Source organism: Hypanus sabinus, chromosome 5 (genome assembly GCF_030144855.1).
Source record: "Hypanus sabinus isolate sHypSab1 chromosome 5, sHypSab1.hap1, whole genome shotgun sequence".
NCBI classification, from domain to species: Eukaryota; Metazoa; Chordata; class Chondrichthyes; order Myliobatiformes; family Dasyatidae; genus Hypanus; species Hypanus sabinus.
Genome location: NC_082710.1, coordinates 141,426,000 through 141,449,221, shown reverse-complemented (window position 1 = coordinate 141,449,221; position 23,222 = coordinate 141,426,000).

Below are 23,222 nucleotides of genomic sequence, written 5' to 3'. Positions count from 1 at the left end.
TGTCTAGGAGCTTAATGCTGTTCACCCTCTCAACCCCAGATCTGTTGATGTCAATAGGAATCCGTCTCCCTTTCTCCTGTAGTTCACAACCAGCTCCTTTGTTTTTGTGATGCTGAGGAAGAGATTGTTTTCTTGACACCACTATGTCAGGGTGATGACTTCTTCTCTGTAGGCTGCCTCATTATTATTTGAGATTGATCGTGTGGTATCATCAGCAAATTTAATTAGCAGATTGGAGCTGTGGGTGCCAACACCCTCATGGGTATACAGAGAGTAAAGGAGGGGGTTTAATACACAGCCCGAGGGGCTCCTGTATTGAGAGTCAGAGGGTTGAAGGTGAGGGAGCCCACTCTTACCACCAGTCCAGGATCCAGCTCCTCAAGGCAGGGTGAAGGCCGAGGTCTCTGAGCTTCTTGTTGAGCCTGGAGGGAATTATAGTGTTGAATGCTGAACTGTAGTCCAAGAACAGCATTCTCACATAAGCATCCTTCTTCTCCAGATGTGTAAGGACAGTGTGTGTAGCTGTGGCTATTGTGTCAACACAGAACCAGAATCAGGTTTACTGTCACTAATGAATGTGGTAAATTTGTTGTTTCCCTGCAGCCATACAGTGCCATACATAAAAACATACTCTTAAGTTACAAGAAGAAATAAATAAAAAAAGTGCAAATAGGTAGTAACCATGATTCCTGACCCACCACCACTCTGCATAAAAAACCTTGCCCCACACATATTAAACCTTATCCCTCTTACCTTAAAGCATGCCCTCTAGTATCAGAAGTTCTTACTTTGGTGAAAAGATTCTAATTGTGTCCCCTGTCAGTGCTTTTCATAATTTTATAAACTTATATCTTTTCTTCCCTTCAGCCATTGACAACCAACATTATTTTGCTTTGAGGGTTAGTTCTGATCATCAGTATGTTGCTGCAGGAGGGATCTTACGGTGTACACACTACTTGCTGTGTACCTTTCATGACAGAAGAGTTGTGCTGTACCACTGGAACCCAGCTACTTCAAAGCACAATAATAAGGGTCCTGATAAAAAGGTTTTGGCCCAGATTCAGAACTGTACATTCCCTTTAATAAATGCTGCCTGACTTGCTGAGTTCCTCCAGTGTTTAGTGTGGCTTGCTCAAGGTTTCCGGAATCTCTTGTGCTGATGGCACATTAGTGACACACTGCTATGGGTAAATTGCCCCACTGCCTTGTGGGGCAGCCTCGGGAGAGTCGACGACTATGGGGGTAAACCCAGACAGAAAATCTGGAGTGGAGCCCCCAAGGTGGCTGCATATCACTGAACATCCTTCCAGCCACTCCTGTAGCCAAGCTGGTGCCAAATGACACACACAAAATGCTGCCAAACGTCTAGTTTTTCTTTCCTTTGGACTACACTGGTGAGATTGAGAGAGGGATCTTGATGATTGGGCATCCCAGGATCTTCATACCTTCTAGCCAGACTTGTGCCATGGAGAGGTCACTCCAGTGCCACTAACAACCATTGTCCTTTGAGACAGATGGATGCCATAATCATTAATTACAAATAATATAATTAGTACTATTTGTCAATACATACAGGGCGAGGAAAGTTCTAGTTCATTTATCTTTCTTCTGATTTTGCATCTCTGGCTCTTTTGCCGGAATGGTTAAAGAGTGTGTCTGATGTTTATGGGGTGCCAGAGAGTGTGCTTCAGATGTTTCTGTATAGGTCGAGGGAGCACCAGATGGAGAGGTCAAGGGGGTTCCAGATGTCCTGGAATATTCAGCAGCAAGGCTTATATGTTTCTGGAGTGGCCAGGGCTGTGCTCTGAGAGTTTTTCTCTAAAGAGAAGGTCCATATGTTTCTGGAGTAGCCTGGGGATGGTTGCAGATAGTTCTGGAGCGGTCAAGAAGGCGGCCCCGATATTCCTACAATAACTAAAAGGGAGGTTCAGAGACTCAGGGATCAGTCAAGGAAGGCTTAGAGATCCAAGAATAGCTCAGAAGGAGTTTCCTATGATGAAGAGGGACAGAGACTCTCAAAGTACTTGGGAGGGGGACGCTTGTTAAGAGTGGAGGGAGAGGCCTAGACCAGCTAAGGAATGGAAATGCTGGTATCTGGCGAAAATAAATTTTCTGTATGTCAGACGACCATACAGTTTCTGCAATTGGGAAGCACACAAGAAATAACTGGTAAGAATAATACAGATAAACACTATTAAAATACTTTGTTATAGGTTTCATCGTCACTTGAAGTTCTTTATACAGAATCGGGAAAAGGCCTTCTCCCTTAAGTCTCTATGGTAGAAACGACTGGCCTCTTTTAATTGTAAAGGCCTACTGTTCCCTGTAGGTGTCTGATCGATTCAGCTGCTAATTTCAACATTATTATAATCAATCTTCATTACCTGGGGCCGATTAAATAATGAACTTCATTGATTGCAAATGAGGTTGTATTATCTTTTCCAAAATTGCTGGCCAGCTTTGAAATTAGATTAGTAATAATACATATAGGAGATTTATGAGAATATTTTGTTCCATTAATAAATAGATCTTGGGTATGCTTGCCCTTGCCTCCTTCATTGACTGATTATAAACCACGTCTGCATATGAGTAAAAGGCTTGTGGAACACCAAAAGCACTTTCCACCTAATATTGTATCTCTGGTCTTGTCACTGCCTTGGGAAGGCGGTCAACATTATCAATGACCCTTGCCACTCTATTCATTCTTTATTCTCCCTCCATCCACTGGGCAGAAGATACAACAGCTTGACAACACGTACTACCAGGCTTAAGGACAGCTTCAATCCATATGATAAACTTTTGATTTCACAGTTTACCTTGCCATGACCCTTGCACTTTTATCTTTCTACCTGTACTTCACTTTTTCAGTAATGGTAATGATAGTTTTCTTTTGTGGTGCTTCTATATATTTCTGTATGGACTGATCTATAGGGGCGGCATGCAACACAAAGTTTTTCACGGCATCTTGCTACTTGTGGCAATAATGAACCCATTAACAATTAGCAAAAATACTTAAATTCTTAAGTCCTTGCAAAATGAATTTTCCTTTTCTGTGGACCAGTAAAAACTACCAGTAACAATATAACATTCACCATGAAAATGTTGATCTCATTTGGCATCCATCAGTAAGGACCCTCACAATCCGGGAGATGCTCTCTTCTTGTTAATACCATCAGAGAAGAGGTAGAGAAGCCTGAGGATGTACACACAATGTTTTAGGAACAGCTTCTTCTCCTCCACCATCAATTTTTGGAACAGTCCAAGAACCCATGAACACTACATCACCCTCTTTGCACTACTTTAAAATTTTATTTGTATTATAACTTTTAGTATGCTTATGTCTTGTGCTGTACCACTGCCACATTTCATGACATGCCAGTGATAATAAACTAGAACCTGATTCTGATTTTCATCTCTTCGAAAAGGTAAAAAACTACAGAAGTTTAAAGTCTGAAATTAAAATAGAAAATTACCGGAAATATCCAGCATGTCAGACAGTATCTGTGGAGAGTGAAAAATCAAAATCAAAGTGAGATTTACTGTCATATGCGAAAGTACATGTATGAAAAAGGTGTAATCAATGGCTTATTTGCAACAGGACCACAGGCACATAGCATCAGATGCACAACATTCATAAGAATAACATGTAGATATAAAGTATACAAAAAGTATACAAACGAAAACATTTAGAAAAAAAATTCCCAAGTCCATTGTAGTGCAAAGAGATCAGAGTGTTGCTATACTGATGTAGTGATTAGGGTCATGCAGGTTGGTTTAAGAATTGAATTGTTGAAGGGAAGTAACTATTCTTGAACATGATAGTATACTGTTTCAGGCTTCAGTACCTTCTGCCTGATGGTAGCTGCAAGAAAATAGCAAGGTAGTGATTTTTGAACACCTCCGCTCCGTCCGCCACAACAGACAGTATCTCCCGGTTGCCACCCACTTCAACTCTGCTTCACATTCCCATTTGGATATGTCCATACCTGACCTCCTCTACCGCCATGATGAGGCCAAACTCAGGTTGGAGGAGCAACACCTCATCTACCGTCTGGGTAGTCTCCAGCCCCTTGGCATGAACATTGAATTCTCTAACTTCTGGTAATTCCCACCCCATCCCAGTTTCACTCTACCTCCTCCTCCAGCTGCCTATCTTCTGCGTCATGGTTCCGCCTCCTTCTACTACCCATAGTACTTTCCCTTTACATTCCTTCTTCACCTTTCCTGCCTATCCCTTTCCTGCTTCCCCTCCCCCACCACTTGATCTTTCCCCTTACTGGTTTTTCACCTGGCACCTACCAGCCTTCTCCTTCCCACCTTCTTTATAGGGCCCCTGCCCCCTCCCTCTTCAGTCTTGATGAAGGGTCTCGGCCTGAAACGTTGACTGTTCATTTCTACAGATGCTGCCCCACCTGCTGAGTTCCTGCAGCGTGTTGTGCGTGGTGATTTTTGATGATGGATGTTGCCTTCACAAACCAGACAGTTTTTTGTATACAGGATGGAATTCACTATTCCCTGCAATCTCGAATTACTGTACCAGACCATGACGCAGCAGTCAGAATATCTTCAACGATGCATCTGTAAAAGTGTTTTAGATTGTTGAGTGGAATGCCAAACCTCCTTGAAAGTGAAGATGCTCATGTCTTTCATGTGAGCTCTGAAAGAAATACCCTTGAGAGGGAGAGAATGGTACATTTTTGCTATTCTGTCCATTAATGTCCCCTGACATCACGACTGAAATTCTTACTCTAATTCTACACTCTGTGGCTTTCTACTCTGGTGTTCCCCATCAGAGAAAATAGTTCCTCTCTAATTACCTGAGCAATGCCCTTAATCATCTTGAAGACCTCAATTAAACCACCATTTCATCTTATATACTCAAAGGAATACAAGTCAGTCCAATCAACTTCCGTTTAACCCCCTAGTTCCTGATACACTTCCGATAGATCTGCAGAGCATGAAGTCAGAGCTCAAAATATCTGTCCTGTAGTAGGTAGTCCAAAACTATACTCTCTATCTTGAAGTAATCAGAAGTAGAAAATGAGAAACTACCTTTAAAAAATTCAGGATGAGAAGAATTCAGTGCGTAATTATTTGGCTCAGTAGTAATATAATGTTGCAAAAGGCAGCATAAAGTTAAGGACAGGGTAACAAGGAGGTCAATCAATAGATAGATCATGAATGGTTGTGAAGAAAAAGAATTTCAAGATGTATATTGTATACATTTCTCTGACGTTAAGTGTACCTTTGAAACTGAGATAGATTAATAGTGAGAGAAAGAGAGAGAGAGGAGAAAGATAGAGGGAAAGAGAAAGAGAGGAAGGGTTGTCAAAAATGTAAGTTTGAATCACAGAAAATATTTGTAGATCACAAGGCCCTACTTAACCAGTGATCAAATGAACAAAAGACCATCAGGACTCATCAGTGGGATTTATGTGGGGGGTGTGTCCAACTTTGCTCCTTGAGCAGATAGTATGAAAGATATTCCGTATTAACCCATTCACTGTTAGAGTACTACAGCACAGAACCAGGTGCTTTAGTGCATGCTGAACAAATACTGCCTAGTTCCATTTACCTGCGCCCAGACAATAACCCTACAACCCGCTCCCCCCCCCCACCTGCCATCCATGTAATCAAAAGTTAGATGTTCCAAGTGAACCTGCATCTACCACTTCTACTGGCAGCTTGTTCCACACTCACACCACCCTCTGAGTAAATAATCCCTTCAGATTATGGAGTTATAGAGCACTACAAAACAGAAACAGGCCTTTTTGCCCATCTATTGCATGCTGAACTGTTAGTCTGCCTAGCCCAAATACCTGCACCTGAACCATATCCTTTCTACTCTTCCCATTTGTGTGCTTAACCAAACTTAAATGTTGCAATGGTGGCTTCATCCATCACTTCCAGTGGCAGATCATTCCACGTTTGCACCGATCTCTGATTAAAGAAGTTCCCTCTCAGGTTCTCCTTAAATATCACCTTTCACCCTTAACCAATGACCTCTTATTCTATTCTCACCCAACTGCAGCAGAAAAAAGCCTGCTTGGATTTACTTTACCTATACCTCTCATAATTTTGTATACTTCTATCAAACCGTCCTTCATCCTTCTGTGTTCCAGGGAATAAAGTCTTAACTTATTCAACTTTTCCCTATAACTCAGGTCTCCTTGAGATTATCCTTGAACATTTCACTTTTCACACAAGTAGTAGATCTTGTTAACTTGTTAATACTAGTTCAATTTATTGATGGATGTAGTTTGAACTTGTGTGGGGAAATCTATTACCCCAATGGATATCTAGTCCATCATATTAACTGCTCAGCCACGACTATTCATATGGGGCTTGTCAGAGTCTGTGATGATTTGAAGGTCTATAATAGACTTGGTTTCTCTTGTGTTTACTCTGATTGTTGTTTCTTGAATAATTTTGTGTAAGTTATGTCATGATTTTTTTTGTCAATATGGTGTCTCCAATGATATGTGCCTGTGATACTGCTGTAAGTAATTATTTCAATCCATCTGTGCCACCAGGTACATTTGTGTACGACAATAAATTTGACTTTGACTTTTAAATGCAAGTGAAGAGAGACTCAATGTCCACTGAAAAAAGGAAGGAAACATAAAGTCACTGGGACTCCTGAATTTCCCCTCATGCGTGCGCCTTTGGCTGTCTATATGCTGTTATCTCCTCAAAGTCTTAAATGTCCCATAATTTAAGAGACCCAGTTCATTGCAGCATTGTGTAATGAATACTTCTTTAAATTTACCTTATTAATCCCCTTGGCATATGGGTGGAAGAGCAGTTAGCACTATTGCCTGACAGTTCCAGTGTCCCAGACTAAGGTGCCTTCTCTATGGGGAGTTTGCACATTATCCCTGCAAATGGTTTTCCTCTTGTAGATTAGTTGATTGTTGTAAATTACCTCCAAAGTGGGGGGAGGGGTGGGCGGAGCAATAGAGTGAGCTGTCAGCACATGAGAAAGACTGGGTTACAGAGAAATAAATGGGGATATGGGACCTCTGAGAGTAGGAATAGACTCATTAGGCTGAAAGGCAGCAATTCAAGAAGGCAGCTCACCATTAACTTCTCAAAGACAGCTCGGGATCAGCAATTAAGTGCTGGCTCAGCCTGTGTAAGACGGTGCTGGTGAATCTCAGTGACTTTTGGCTGGTGGCTAGTGAAACAAAGAAAACAAAAGTTTGGGTGACTTAAGCTCTGGGCCAGATTGTTAAGATCAGGGTGTCCAGGCTCGAGGTGAGGGAATGGCTAGTTCAGTTTGCTGCTCTGCTCTGCACTGAAGTAAGGGTCGTGGACAGGATTTTCTCTGTGGACGTCCATTCAGAATGCTATTAGCTTATGTTTATTGTTTGCGTGGATTTTTTTTTCTCTCTCTTAATTTTGTGTTTTTGACTGCTTCCTTTTTAAATTTTTTTTGACTTGCTTTGTTTTGTAGCTACCTGTTAGGAGACAAATCTCAAGGTTGTATTTGGTATACATACCTTGATAATAAATGTACTTTGAACTCAAGCACACTTCCCTTGAATGAATGCATATCACACAGAAAAATACAGCACACAAACAGCTTTGTCCACAATATTGTGATGAAGTAATTTAGCTGATGATGCCTAGTTAAACTGATCCCTTCGGCCTACTCATGGTTGACATCCCTCCATTCTCTGTAGATGTGTGTGCCTATCCAAGAGCCTCTTTGATGCTTCCACCACCACCACGCTTGACAGCACATTCCAAGCACCCATTCCTCTCTGTGCAAAGACACTTCCTCTGTACATCGCCTTTCCCCTTAAAAAATCTTTGTGGTAAGAAAATGTGTGAAATAAAGATACAGGTCAATATCCAATGCAGAATTACATATTATATCATAATACCATAAGCTATAAGAGCAGATGTAGGCCATTTGGCCCATTGAGTCAGCTTCACCATTCAATCATGGGCTGATCCAGTTCGTCCAGTCATCCCCACTCACCTGCCTTCTCCCCTTATCCTTTGATGCCCTGGCTAATCAAGAACAAATCTATCTCTGCCTTAAATGCACCCAATGACTTGGCCTCCACAGCCACTCGTGGCAACGAATTCCACAGATTTACCACCCTCTGACTAAAGTAATTTCTGTGCATCTCTGTACTAAATGGACGTCCTTCAATCCTAAAGTCATGGCCTTTTGTCCTAGCCTTCCCTACCATGGGAAATAACTTTGTCACATCTAATCTGTTCAAGCCTTTTAACATTCGGAATGTTTCTATGAGATTCCCCCCTCATTCTCCTGAACTCCAGGGAATACGGCCCAAGAGCTGCCAGACGATCCTCATACAGTAACCCTTTCATTCCTGGAATCATTCTTGTGAATCTTCTCTGAACCCTCTACAATGTCAGTATATCCTTTCTAAAATAAGGAACCCAAAACTGCACACAATACTCCAAGTGTGGTCTCACGAGTGCCTTAAGGAGCTTCAACATCACATCCCTGCTCTTATATTCTGTACTCCAAAAATGAATGCCAACATGGTATTCGCCTTCTGCACCACTGACTTAACCTGGAGGTTAAATTTTAGGGCCTCCTACACAAGGAGTCCCAAGTCCCTTTGCATCTTTGCATTTTTAAATTTGCTCTCCATCTAAGTAATAGTCTGCCCATTTACTTCTTCCACCGAAGTGCATGACCATACACTTTCCAACATTGTTTTTCTTTTGCCACTTCTTTGCCCATTCCTCTAAACTATCTAAGTCTATCTGCAGGCACACTGTTTCCTCAACACTACCTGCTACTCCACCTGTCTTTGCATAATTAGCAAATTTAGCCACAAATCCATTAATCCCATAGTCCAAATCATTGACGTACATCGTAAAAAGCAACGATCCCAACCTCAACCCCTGTGAAAATCCATTGGTAACTGGCAGCCAGCCAGTATCAGATTTCTTTATTCCCATTCTCTGTTTTCTGCCAATCAGCCAGTGCTCCACCCATGCTAGTAACTCCCCTGTAATTCCATGGGCTCCTATCTTGCTAAGCAGCCTCATGTGTGGCACCTTGTCCAAAGCCTTCTGAAAATCCAAGTACATAGCATCTACTACATCTCCTTTGTCTAACCAGCTTGTAATTTCCTCAAAAAATTGCAGTAGTTTAGCCAGGCAGGGTTTTCCTTTCAGGAAACCATGCTGGCTTTTGGCGTACTTGGTGATGTGATTCCAGGTACACCCGTAAACTCATCCCTAGCAATTGATTCCAACAACTTCCTAACCGCTGATATCAGGCTAAAAGGTCTAATACATCATATGTTTTGCTGTTGTACATTGCAATTTCATTTCAATCACTTTGCTATCGGAAAAGTGTTGTATTCTAGAATGAGTACAGAGGAGATTTACAGGGATATTTCCAGGACTTGAAGGACTGAGTTAAGGAGAGAGATTGAGCAGGCTGGGACTTTTTGCTTAGAGTGTAGGTGAATGAGGGGTGATCTTGTGGAAGTGTATGAAATCGGAATAGGCTGAGATAAGTTGAATGCACAGTCTTTTTCTCTGGGTTGGGGAATCATGAACTAAAGGGCATAGATTTAATGTGAGATGAGAGAGATTTAATAGGAACCTGAGGGGCATTTTTTCCTGCATGGGTAGTGAGTAACGTGGGATGAGCTACCAGAGGAAGTGGTTGAAGCAGGTACATCAACAAATATTTAAAAGTTTCTTGGACAGGTACAGGGATAATAACCTTTAAAGTAATTCAAACCATATGCAAGTAAATAAAGCTAGCTTAGATGGAAATATTGATTATAAAAATTTTTAAAAAAGCATGACAAGGACCAGTTGGGCCAAAGGGCCTGCTTCCATGCTGGATGATTCTTTTGACTTGTACTTTCTCATTCTGATCAGTACCACCTGAGATGCAAATTTACTGACTCTCTCCACAGAAGTCGAGTGAATTGTTATACACATCTCCATCACATTTTGGTTTCCTTTCTCACCTGCCACACCCTCATCATTTCACTCTAGTGGTATGGACTTAGTTAATGTTTCTTCCCCAACCTTTTTGCTATGAAGGGTGTACCTTTCATCTTCCCTGAGAATAAATTGAAACGAAATTCTTTCTGAAGAAAGAATTTTAATAGTTCGTCTCTAATTATATGAACTGAATCAGACTGAGCACATGGATGAGAGACATTGTGTGATCAATTGCTAATTGTTAAACCGATCAAGGTTTGAGTTACTTTGTTCACTGGAGCTGATGATTCTCTTCAGCTGCATCATCAATTGAAACTCCATGGGCAAACCTCTACAAACAGCACATTATAAGGCATCCTCCACATGTCTGAGGGAAGCTATAATTAAATAGAAGTGAACAGCTGAAAGGGAAGTGACACTGTGAGATTCTGACTGCCTGCTGTCTTAAAGAACCACCATCCATATTGTTCACTCACCTTGCTGACTGACGTGAGAATACAGATCAAAGGGAGGGAAAAGGTTTGATTTTATCACTGATATTATTGTATTTTTATGTAGCTTTAAATACTAAATCACCAACCTGCAATCATTTGCAGTCTTTAGCAGAGGTCAAGCAATATCACAACATCTAACAATGAGCTGCATAAGGACAGGAAATCAACGTGTTGGTTGATGATAAGTTGAGTGGGAATCTCATTGAAAGCTATTGAATATTGAAAGGCTCAGAGAGAATGGATGTGCAGAAGATTTTTTTTATAGTGTAGGAGCCCAGGACCAGAGGACGTAGCCTCAGAATGGAAGAACACTCCTTTAGAACAAAGATGAGAAGGAATTTCTTCAGCTAGGTGGTGCTCAGTCTGTGGAATCCATTGCCACAGACGGCTATGGAGGCTAGGTCATTGGGTATATTTAAAGTGGCAGTTGATAAACTCTAAATTAATAAGGGCATCAAAGGTTGCAGGAAGAAGGCAGGAGAATGGGATTAAGAGATGGAATGAAACAGCCATAACAGAATGCAGGGCAGATTTGATAGGCTGAATGGGCTGTTCTGCTCCACATCTTTTGATTTGGTGGAAGGAGTGTGCTAAATGTAGAGAGATGGAAAGGGAGATTTAAAGAGGGAATTCCAGGGTATATGGTAAGTTGCTGCCAGTTGGACAGATAGCCATGAATAACAGGAACATTGGGGAACTGTAAAGCATTTATTAACATTTAGCATTCATTTTGTGAGGACAAGACCATAAAAGCAAAAATGTACCACTGTCCCTTTATAAGATGTTGATCATGAATGTATTTTGAATATTGTGAGCAATTTTGAGCCCCATGTCTGAGACGGATGGGCTTGCCCTGGAAAGGGCCCAGAGGGGGTTCACAAGAATGATGCCAGTAGTGAAAGGCTTAACGCAAGGAGTGCTAGATGTCTCTGGACTTGTTCTCAAAGGAGTTCAGAAGAATGAGGAGAGGTCTCATTGAAACCTTCTAGATAATGAAAGGCCTGGATAGAGTGGATGTGCAGAGGACATTTCCAGTAGTAGGACAGTCTAGGATCCAAGGTCTCAGACTAAATGGACATCCCTTTCAAATTGAAATGAAGAAGAATTTGACAAGGTAGATTGGGAGATCAAAATTCGAGAGTTCAGTTCTGATAACTGTGAAATAGGGTAGTGACTTACAGTGGTGGGCAATGAAGGCTTGGAAACAAAATAAAGGAAGGATGTTGGTTGTATATGGGAGATAATTTTCCCATGGCAAAGCAAGACCTAATCCAAATTATTTTCAATCCTTCAGATTTAAACCCCTTTCCTGGACAATGCAATCTGTTTAGTGTAAGTTCTATAACATCCCAAAATTAATGCATCCTTCATAAAAAAAAAAAGCTGTAACCAATCTAATTAAATCAATATCAGAAGCACAATGTTTCATACACCAAGAACTGACCACCAAATGAATGGTCACCTGGCTCAAGAACAGCTTCTGTCCCCGTGTTATAAGAGTAGTGAACTGTTCATTAGCCTGATAAAATGGACTCTTGACCTCACAATCTAACTTATTATGACATCATAATCTCCAAAAGCCCACTTCTGGAAAGCACTATAGGGCTATAAGAACAAAACCTCTATGCCATTTTAAAAGTTTCTTCCCTGGGTTGATTAATTGAATCAGCTATTCTAATTCATCATCCCCTTTCCCCTCTACGTACCTCAGTTACTATACTGTAAACACCTTAAATACTTTTTATCATGCTGTTTACATTGTAAATACGTGATGGTATTTATGATTGACTCTATGTATTTATGAACATTTTATACCATTTCTGTACTATAACCCCTAACTTTTCTTTACATATGATTCATTATTCTTATGATTGTCGGATGCTGCTTTTGTTGTGTGCAGCCAATGCACCACAGCAAATTCCTAATACTTGTAAATGTATTTGTCGGATAGAGTTGATCCTTGCACCTTATTATCTGCCTGCACTGCACTTTCTCTGTAACCAACACTTTATTCTGCATTCTGTTATTACATTCACTTGTGGAGAAATGGCCTGGGTGGATGGCACGCAAAACAAAATCTTTTCACTGTATCTCGGTACATGTGACAATAGTAGAGCAACCACCCATTTACCAGGATGGTGAGAGGCTGGTGGGGTGGAGATCAGTGTTCCCCCAGAGGCCTGATGAATCACTTGGTTGAGAGGAGTGGCAAAGGAATATGTTGGACTTATTTTAATGGGGTCTCTGTCTGGCACTTTGCCACAAGCCCCTAGTTCTCCCAAGAATCCAAGTATCTGAAATGCAGATGCTAATAATAGCAGAATATAGATGAGCAGAGGTATTTTAAAGGAAGCTAAATCTCACATTAGTCTTGAAACCTAATCTCTACCAAATATCCACCCCCTCCCACTCGTAAACCAACCAGTTACCTAATCAGCATGTCATTCAGTGTTTAATATTTGTGCGGGTAATAGTAGTTTAATGGGTTTTAGATGGATTACATTGTTGCGTAGAACTCACACTTAATTTGCAGAACTGTTTAGTTCAGTATTGCTCAATTGAAAATGTGCTTACTCATGTGACCATTGATATCTGTCTATTTTGTCTGTGCATTTCCCTGTCAGGTTTAAGGGTGGAACATTAAATTCTTCCACATTTCAAGAATAATGGCATAATATACTGGGCTCTGATGTGGAATCTCTCTCTACACACCCAAATGAACTTCATCTTCATGCTAGGAAATGTAAACAATATACTGGAGAAACTCAGCGGGTCAGGCAGCAATGGGTAGTTGACATTTTGTGTTGAGACCATTCAGTGGTTGGCTTAGGAAGTACGGGAGGGGTGGGCAGTCAGTGATAATTTTTTTATCATTGAAATTCTTCTAATCATCTGCTATTTGCTGTTATTAGCAACAGTATTTTAAGATCAGAAACAGAGTAATTATCACTGATATAGATGGCATGAAATTTGTTCTATTGTGAAAGCAGTTCGGTGCAAAGACATAAAAGTTACCATAACTTATAGAGAAGCAAATACTGAAAAGTGAGGAGGTAGTGTTCATGGACTATCCAGGTATCTGATAAACCTGAGGGGAAGAAGATGTTTCTGAATGTTTGAGTGTGGGTCTTTGGAATTCTCTACCTCTTCCCCAGTGTTATTAATGAGAAGAGAGCATATCCTGGATGGTGAGAGCTCTTAAAGATGGATACTACCTTCTCGAGGCACTGCCTTTTGAAGATATTCTCAATGTTGGGGAGGGTTGTGCCCACAATGGAACCTGCAGTGTCTACAACCCTCTGCAACCTCTTGCAATCTTGCAGATTGGAGTCTCCAAGCTTTTGTGGCCTGGTTGTTTCAAAGATGACTTTCCATCATTGTTCCATTTTCTAACTGTAGGCTTCCAGTCCATGTTATAATCACTCCCTATGAAAGGAATTATTCCAGCATTGGCTTTGGATATTGTTGATGTTATCTTTTTTTCTTTTTCTATCTTTTTATTAATATCAACATATTAAGGTAGCAAAAATTGATACATAATTATTGGGATTACAAAATAAAAAGTTAACATAGAAGTATATATAAACAATAGGTACAAAAAATTAAGTCTCCCAAAATCATACATGATACAAATATAATGTGTGCAAGACAAGAAAACTAGGTATAACAATATAAAAAAAACAGAAAAAGAAGGAAAAAAAATTATACCCCAAACAAAACTAAAAAGAGAAATTACTCTAACAAACTAATCACTAACTAAAAAAAAGAGAAAGAAAAAAAATATGGGCTGTTTATAATATCTGAGAAAAGAAAAAGAATCATCAATGTCATCAGCTCTGATCCTCTCTACATGTATATAATCGGAAGCAGAAAGAAATAGGTTTGGAAAAAGGTCAAATTATATCATATGAAAATATTGAATAAATGGCCTCCAAGTCTTTTCAAATTTAATAGAAGGATCATATATGACGCTTCTAATTTTTTCCAAATTTAAACATAACATAGTTTGAGAAAACCAATGAAATGTGATAGGGCGATTAATCTCTTTCCAAATCAACAAAATAGATCTTTTAGTCATTCATGTAAGAAATGCAATCATCTGACAAGCAGAAGAAGATAAATTAAATGACTCTATCATTGGTAAATCAAAAATTGCGGTGATAGGGTAAGTTTATAAAACAATACTCAATACCATAGAAATAATATCAAAGATATCTCACCGATATTTTTTCAAAGACAGACATGACCAAAACATATGAATTAGAGAGGCTGTCTCAGAATGACATCTGTCACATATAGGATTCATATGGGAATAATAACGTTAATTTATCCTTGGACATATGAGCCCTGTGCACAACTTTAAACTGTATCAATGAATGTTTGGAACATATAGAGGATGAATTAACTAACTGAAGAATTTTTTCCCATTTCTCAATAGGAATAGTAAACTTAACTTCCCTTTCCCAATCATTCTTAATTTTATAAGAAACCTCTGAATGTATTTTCATAATTATATTGTAAACATTTGTTATTATACCTTTCTGAAAAGGATTTAATTCTAAAATTTTCTCCAAAATACCAGTAGAATCCAGATTTGGAAAGGTAAGAAGTACAGTGTTTAAAAAGTTCCTAATCTGTAAATATCTAAAAAAAATGGGATCTGGGCAAATTATATTTATTAGATAATTGTTCAAAAGACATGAAACAATTATCCAAAAATAAATTGGAAAATCGTAGTATACCTTTAGTCCTCCAAGCTAAATAAGCTTGGTCCATAATAGAGAGATGAAAAAAGAAATTAGATATAATAGGAATTGCTAAAACAAATTAATTCAACCCAAAGAATTTCTGAAATTGAAACCATATGCATAGATTGTATTTAACTATCGGATTATAAATTTGTTTACGCAATTAAGAAAAAGCAAAAGGAAGAGAAGTCCCTAACATAGAACCCAATGAAAACCCTTGTACAGATTTGGTATCCAAATTTACCCAATGAGGACTAAAAGATAAATCCAAATCCCGTAACCAATATTTCAAATATCGGATATTAATTGCCCAATAATAAAATCTAAAATTCTGCAATGCCAGTCCACCTTCCTTTATAGACTTCTGTAAATATCTTTTACCTAACCTAGGATTTTTATTCTGCCATATATATGAAGAAATTTTTGAATCAACATTATCAAAAAAGGATTTCGGAATAAAAATTTGTACCACTTGAAATATATATAAAAATTTAGGTAAAATAATCATCTTAATAGCATTGATCTGACCTATCAATGACAGAGACAGTGGTGAACATTTAGTAAACAAGTGTTTAATCTGATCAATTAAAGGTAAGATATTAGCCTTAAATAAATCCTTTTTTTTGGGTAATTTTCACCCCTATATAAAGTAGTCAGTAACTAATCTAAAAAGTGAATTTCCATAAATTGAAACCTGCATATTTAGGGGAAACAGTTCACTCTTATTAAGGCTCTACTTGTAACCAGAAAAATTACTAAACTGAGCCAACAGTGATATAACTGCAGGGATGGATTTCTCAGGATTAGAAATATATAATAATAAGTCGTCTGCATATAATGATAACTTATGTATATCCATCCCACGAGTAATGCCAAAAATGTTAGGTGATTCTCTAACACCAATTGCTAAAGGTTCCAGGGCAATATCGAATAGTAATGGACCAAGAGGACAACCTTGCCTGATACCCAGAAATAAGCGAAAAAAGGTTATTAGTAAGAACCGAGGCTACTGGAGTGTGATATATCAATTTAATCCAAGGTATAAATGTCGGACTAATGATGTTATCTGAGTACCCCGTTGTGAGCTACTTTTATGTCAGACCAGCTCTGCTCCATAAGCTCTACACTTATGTTTATTTTCATGTATATAGTAAATTCTTTGTTTGCCTTTTGTATTAAAGTTCTTCTTGTTACAGAGTCGTAGAGTAGAGGAACAGGCTTTTTAGTCCAACTGCTCTAGGCTAACTCTAATGCCCATAAAAGCCAGTCCAATTTCCCAGCATTTGGCCCAAAACCTTCTAAACCCTTCCTATCCATTTATCTGTGTTTTAAAAGTTGTTATTGGACCTGCCTCAACCATTGCATTTAATAGCTCATTTCATGTGCAAAGCACTCTCTGCATAAAAAAGGTTGCCCCTTAAATTCCTATTAAATCTTTTCCCTCTCCCTTTAAACTTACATTGTCTAGTTCTTGATTTTTCCAGCTCTAGATAAAACACTAAGTGCCCTCGCCCCGTTTTTGCCCCTCGTGATTTTATACAACACAATAGGATCACTTTTCAATCTCCTATGCTCCAAGCAATAAAGTCAAACACTGTCCAAATTCATTCTATAACTCTGTCCTTCAAGTCCTGGCAGCCTCCTTATGAAAATTTTTCTGTTAAATCACATCTGTTATTTTATGATTTCTGCTGGGTTGGAATAATAAAACATTTAGTGAAGTCTAACGTTACAGAAATGTGGATATACGTATCAGAGGATCAGAGGATTTGGAGGAGAGAGACCTTGGAGGGGGTTTGAGGAAGTGAAGTCATTTTTTATGAGAGTCCCAAAGAGATGAGTCTTCTCAGTGTGTAAATGGTGAAAAAGAAGACAGAATTTGTGGAGTAAACTTCACAGAAATGTTTGTTATTGGCCAAAAGCTATTGTCAGCTCAAGCCATGGTCCCACTTTGTAATGTGAATATTTTCTGGCAAATATCAGAATTCATTTAATAAATAGATTTAATGTTCTCCTGTGGGGCTGATTTTAACTTATCCATGGAGTTTCTGCTTCACTTGTGAATATAAGAAATCCCACTTTAATTGTGTTGAATTTTAACTGCGTGATGCTGGATCCATCTGAGACAGCTATTCAGTGAGCAAGATGATTGTTGAAATTGTTTCTCACTGCTTGACCAGCATCCAAAATAACTTATCCAGATCAGTGTTGAAATTTAACATTTAAAGGCTATTCGAGTCTTGATAGCATTCTTCAGGGAGGAAAATGTTCGGGAAATGCAGATAAATGTGGACGCTGATTAATGGATCATGCCCAAGTTCAGTTAGTCACAGTGACAAAACCGTGGTGCTTTCTACTGACAGATCTGTGCTGATTCCAATTATGAAATTGTGACCTTTGGTGTCCCCATGGATGTTCACCCACTATGACCATTAAACTTTACTCTCACAGATGGTCATTTCTACATACAGTTTCTGGCAGAAGGCTAAATGGGAAATGAACACTCGAGTTCAAGTTCAAGTTTATTATCGGCGGCAGATGCACACTGAGCACAAGTGCCATGCGTGCTAGCATTTTGCATCACAGTGTTTAAACACAACAAGCAAAAGTTAACATATATTTAAGATTATAAGAATTATACATAACTTACATAACAGAATTTAAATACAGACAAACATAGCAACATTAGTGGAAATTGAGTGAGGTAAAAAAAAGAAATATATTCCTTCTCTTCCTCCTGGTGCCCCTGCTCCTTACTTTTCTCCCATGGCCACTCTACTGTCCTATCAGATTGCTTCTTCTCCAGACCTTTTCCACCTATCACCTCCCAGCTTCTTACTTCATCCTCCCTCCCCCACCCACCTTGCTTCGCCTATCACCTTCTAGCTTGTACTCCTTTTCCTCCTCCTTTATCTAGTTTCCTTCCCCTTCCTTTCCAGTCCCGATGAAGGGCCTCGGCCTGAAACAATGTCTGTTTATTCATTTCCATAGATGCCGCCTGACCTATTGAGTTTGTCCAACATTTTGTGTCTGCTGCAATATATTCCAAAGTTGCATTCTGTTTTTTTTAGGTTGGTTCAAGAACCTGATGGATGTGAGGAAGAAGCTGTTGTTGAACCTTGAGCTTTGGTTCTTCATGCTCCTGTACCTCCATCCTAATGATTGAATCGAGAAGAACTGGTGGGAGTTCTTAATGAAGGGTGCCACTTTCCTAAGACATCATCTTTTGTATGGTGGGGAGAGCTGTAGTCATGGTGGAACTGCCAGAATCCACCACTGTCTGTAGTCGCTTGTTGTCCTATGCATTGAAGTTTCCAAACCAGGCTCACTTTACGCAACCCTGAGTTTAAACTAAAGTTAAAGATAATTTTCGTTTCAAAATTCTTGAAAAAAAAGAGTAATAATTTTAATTCTAGGGGGTCATGATTAACTTCAATTATATATTGTGCCTTAAAGATCTTGCTGTACTCCAAGATAACCATTACATTGTCAGATATGGAGTGAGTTTGCTGCCTTGCATCTCAAGGTCATGGAACTCTGTTCAGGAACTTTACAAAGAGAATTAAGTTAGTTATGAATGTACTGTTTGTCTTGCAAGAGCTATTTCTCATGTGCCCTAGGTTAATCACCAACTCTACCTCATGCTGGTGCCTTTCATTACATCATAATTAGAGTGCAGCAGGGAGGGAAGAGAAAGGCTGACTGAAATGATTCCCCTCCTCTCCCACAGGAGGCTCATGTTGCAGGATGGATTTCATTTCATTCAGTGACAGCTGTGGTAATGACCTCAGTGCTTGGTGAGCTGACAGTGACATCGATAAAATCCTGGAAATAAGAGGAGGCAGAGCTCACTTACTGGTTTATAGTTTGTGCAGTGAGAGAAAAAAAATCAAACCAACTCAGAATGCCAGATTCAAATGATTACTGAAGGTCCAAGCATTAATATTTTAACCCAGCTTGTCTGTCTTTAACAGGCATTTACTAGTCAACAATTTCATGTGATCAACTTCTGTCATCCCCTTCTACCTCTTACTCTGTGTGTTCATAGGTTCTCATTTGTAGCATCAAAACCAGGGGTTCCCAACCTTTTTTATGCCATTAACCAAGGGGCCCTTGGACCCCCAGTTTGGGAGCTCCTAATCTAATCTACCACTTTCAAATCCCTCCATGAAATTACTCCTGACTCTTTCCTTGGAACCTCTGCTGTAAGAAAAGAATTTAGAATATAGAAACAGTATCATTTCAAAGGTTCAAATGGTTATTTATTATCAAAGAATGAATGCAGTATACAATTCTGAGATTCATCTTTTCTAGACATCCATGAAACAAAGAAATCCATGGAAGTCATTCAAAGAAAACATCAATCCCCCTCCCGCCCATCCCATGCACAAAAAAAACAAATCACACAAGCTGAAACAAGATAATCAACCCCCTTTGTGTGAAAAAACAAATCATTCAGATGGCAACAAGAATATCTAACCTCAAACTCCCAACATCTCCCTCCCCGCCCCCACACCAAGACAGTTAACAAATAGTGCAAACGGCAACAAGAAAGAATGGGCAAAAAACACAGGGTATAAAAACATAAAACTGAAAGAGTCCAATTTGAACTGGAGTCCACAGTCCAATCCATGGATGGCAGAACTTTGATAACGTCCTCTGACAGCATCGAGGGAGAGGGAAACACCGCTCAAAGGCAGACATTTTCCTTCAGGAGCAGCGAGCAAGAGATCTGTCGCCTGCAGTCACCTTTCCTGACATCAGCATGCGTGAGTCCATCACATGCTGACATCTTATCCAGCAGCAAGGAGCAATAATCAAGGAGTTGGCACTTAACACTCTCTCCTCATCCGACTCCTCAATGTTTTAGTCTTCCTTGATGCTTTAATTGTCCGGAAATGGAGTCAATCATTGGCTCATGTCCCCTCTCTAAGCTTCTTTGCCTCAAGGGTACTCACCTGCTGGAATTTTCTCGGTGATAACAACATGCTAGATCACTCAATCAGTCTTCAAGCTGTAAATCACAGGCCCCATCAAGACCAGACATGCATTTAAAATAAGGAGAAGATATAGAAGAGGTGAAGTAGACAGTTTTGTGGACTATTTGGAAGATGTTGCCCAAGGAAGCATTGTTTGCTGGTGCCATCTGGACTGGATTCATCAAACCGTAGGTTTGTAACATACTGGTGGCATAACACTATTACAGCTTGGGGTGTCAGAGTTTAGAGTTCAATTCTGGCACCATCTGAAAGCAGTTTGTACTGTACATTCTCCCTATGACTACGTGGGTCTCCTCTGGCTGCTCTGGTTTCCTCTCACAGTCCAAAGGTGTATCGGTGGTAGGTTAATTGGTCATTGTAAATTGTCCTGTAATTAGGCTAGTATTAAATAGGTGGGCCAGAAGGGCCTGTTCCACACTGAATCTCTAAATAAATAAATCTGCTCCGCCCTTCAAACATGGATATTTTTCGGCCCATTCTTCTGCCTTCTTCCCGTAACCTCAACCTCTGCCTCAAGTAAACACAATCTCCACCACCCTCTGGAATAATTAATTCTACAGATTTACTACCATCTGGCTGAAGAAATTCCTCTGTATCTCAGTTCTAAAGGAACATCTGTTTATTCTGAGGCTGTGTCCTTGGATCTTAAACTCTCCTGCAAATGGAAACATCTTTCCCACGTCTTCTCTATTCCAGTATTTAAATCTTCCAGTCCTTTCATTTTCGAAAGCACATGCATTGTTGCATTTCCTGCCTCATGAGTAACATTTATCTCCCCAGCAGTGGCAACCTGGCTTCAATCTCCTGGGAGCTCAGCCTTGGGACTCCCTACCCAAATCTACCTGCTGCTGCTTTGAGGAGCCTGTCCAAATCTTTCTCTAGCTGCTTGGTGTTGTATTTTATCTGCAAGACTTCTTGGAAGCACCTGCAAAGGTTTCCACTCTGTTAAGGACGCTTTAATGAATGAACCATTGTTTTTGCTAAACTTTTTTTTCAGCAGAGTTAAACATCATTCTTTTTCTGTGTTCTTACTTTCTGAATATTGCAATATGTACAGGAAAATCTATCCAAAGTAATTTGCAAACAACTGCTACCACCTTTTACTTGCCGCTTAATGACTTTTTTTCCTTTGCTAATTATTTCAGAGGAAGCTGAGAGCATGTTTAACTGATCAATTTCAGATTTGTTGTGGACTGCAGCAAAATTTTAAGATTTCCATATCGACATGGAAATCCTGTAATGATCTTAACTGAAACTTACTGCAAATCTCCAGTGATGCTGGGAGCTGCCTGCTCTCAAACCTTTATCTGCAGTTAAAATAGGAATCTCAGATGTGTGGGGCAAGTGAAGATGCAAATTAGTTAAAAAAAAATGGAACAAGTTTTTTCCCTGCACATCTAATGAAGAAACTCTTCCTGAGCTCCCAGCCAATTATAGATGTTGATTTCAACCAACATTTTCATGACAAACTCCACCAGCTTGAACAGAGATGATGCCTAGGCACATCTAGTTCAGTGGTATATATACCCCTGTAGTCCATCCCTCCTGATTGGCTAGCCCTCAACCAATCAGGTTTCCGGTGTTCCACCTTGTTTACAATCAAATTCTAGTTCTTACTTAGAGTATGACCTTTATCTATGTTAAAATCAGTCACGTTGATTTTGATATGTTTAACACCTTAAACGGGCTTTACAAAGTAGATATTTATTTTTAAATCATTGCAATAATTATCAACTTTTGAAAAAAGCTTAGTTCATTTTTAATTTTGTTTTCTACGTTTGGGGTGATAACATGCTCAGAAGCACGTGGAGTTACTGATGACTTTGACAGCTGGTGAGCTGAGGAGTTGCGATGGCTTTGTCCGTCAGAAGTGGAGATGATACTTTAGATTGGTGAGAAGTAAAATTGGATTTCTGTGACAGGGAGATGTGGTGGAGGAAATGGGGTAAAAAGAACAAAAGAAAAGGCCTGTGATTAGCTGGGACTAGGAGACACTGATTGACACAAACGGTGGTGGAGCTTCCCAAGGGTGCATAGTGAGGGAACAAGTAAAGAGTGACGTAGCTAACAGTGCCTCTGCTTTACAGTGCCAGAGACTTTAGTTCAGTCCTGACTTTTGGTGCTATCTGAGTCCAATTTACACATTCTCCCTAGGACTGCATGGGTTTTCCATGTGTACTTGAGCTTCCTCCTGGTTTTCAAAGATACACAAGTTAGTGTCAAAGTCGAGTTTATTCCCATATGAACAAATAGAGTTATATACGATGAAAAACTAACATGCAGCAGCATCACGGCACATAACATCAGAGAAGAAGCATTCATAAGAAAAGCATAAACATAAAGCACAATCTTGACAAGAAAGCACACAATTAGAACAAAAAAAACAAATTCCATTGTAGTTGAAAGTGATCAAAGAGGTCATAGTTGTCAATGCTGAAGTCATAATCAGGGTTATAGCAATACACACAACACGCTGGAGGAACTCAGCAGGTAGGGCAGCATTTGTGGAAATGAGCAGTCAATGTTTCGGGCTGAGACCCTTCATCAGGACTGTTTGTTTCCATGGATGCTGCCCGACCTGTTGAGTTCCTCCAGCGTGTTGTGTGTATTACTTTGACCCCAGCATCTGCAGTGTACTTTGTGTTTATGATTAGAGTTATGCTGGCTGTTTCAAGAACCAAATGGTTGAAAAGAGGTAGCTGTTCTTAAGCTTTTGGTGTGGGTCTTCAGGCTTTTGTACCTCCTGTCTGAAGATGCAGTGGCCTGGATGGTGTGGGTCTTTGTTGATAGATGTGGTTTCTAATTTCCCTCTCCCTTTCTCTGCCTCTTGGAACCCCAATGAAAGGCCACTTTTAGCATTTATATTTAATTTAAAATTTCCAGCATCTGTACTATTCTGCTACCGAAGATACAGCATAAATATTTGCTATTATAATGGATGAAAGTTTTATCAGTCAGGTATTTAGATGGGAAAACAAATGGTCTGCATAATTCATACTCCACCCAGAACCATTTGGATCAAG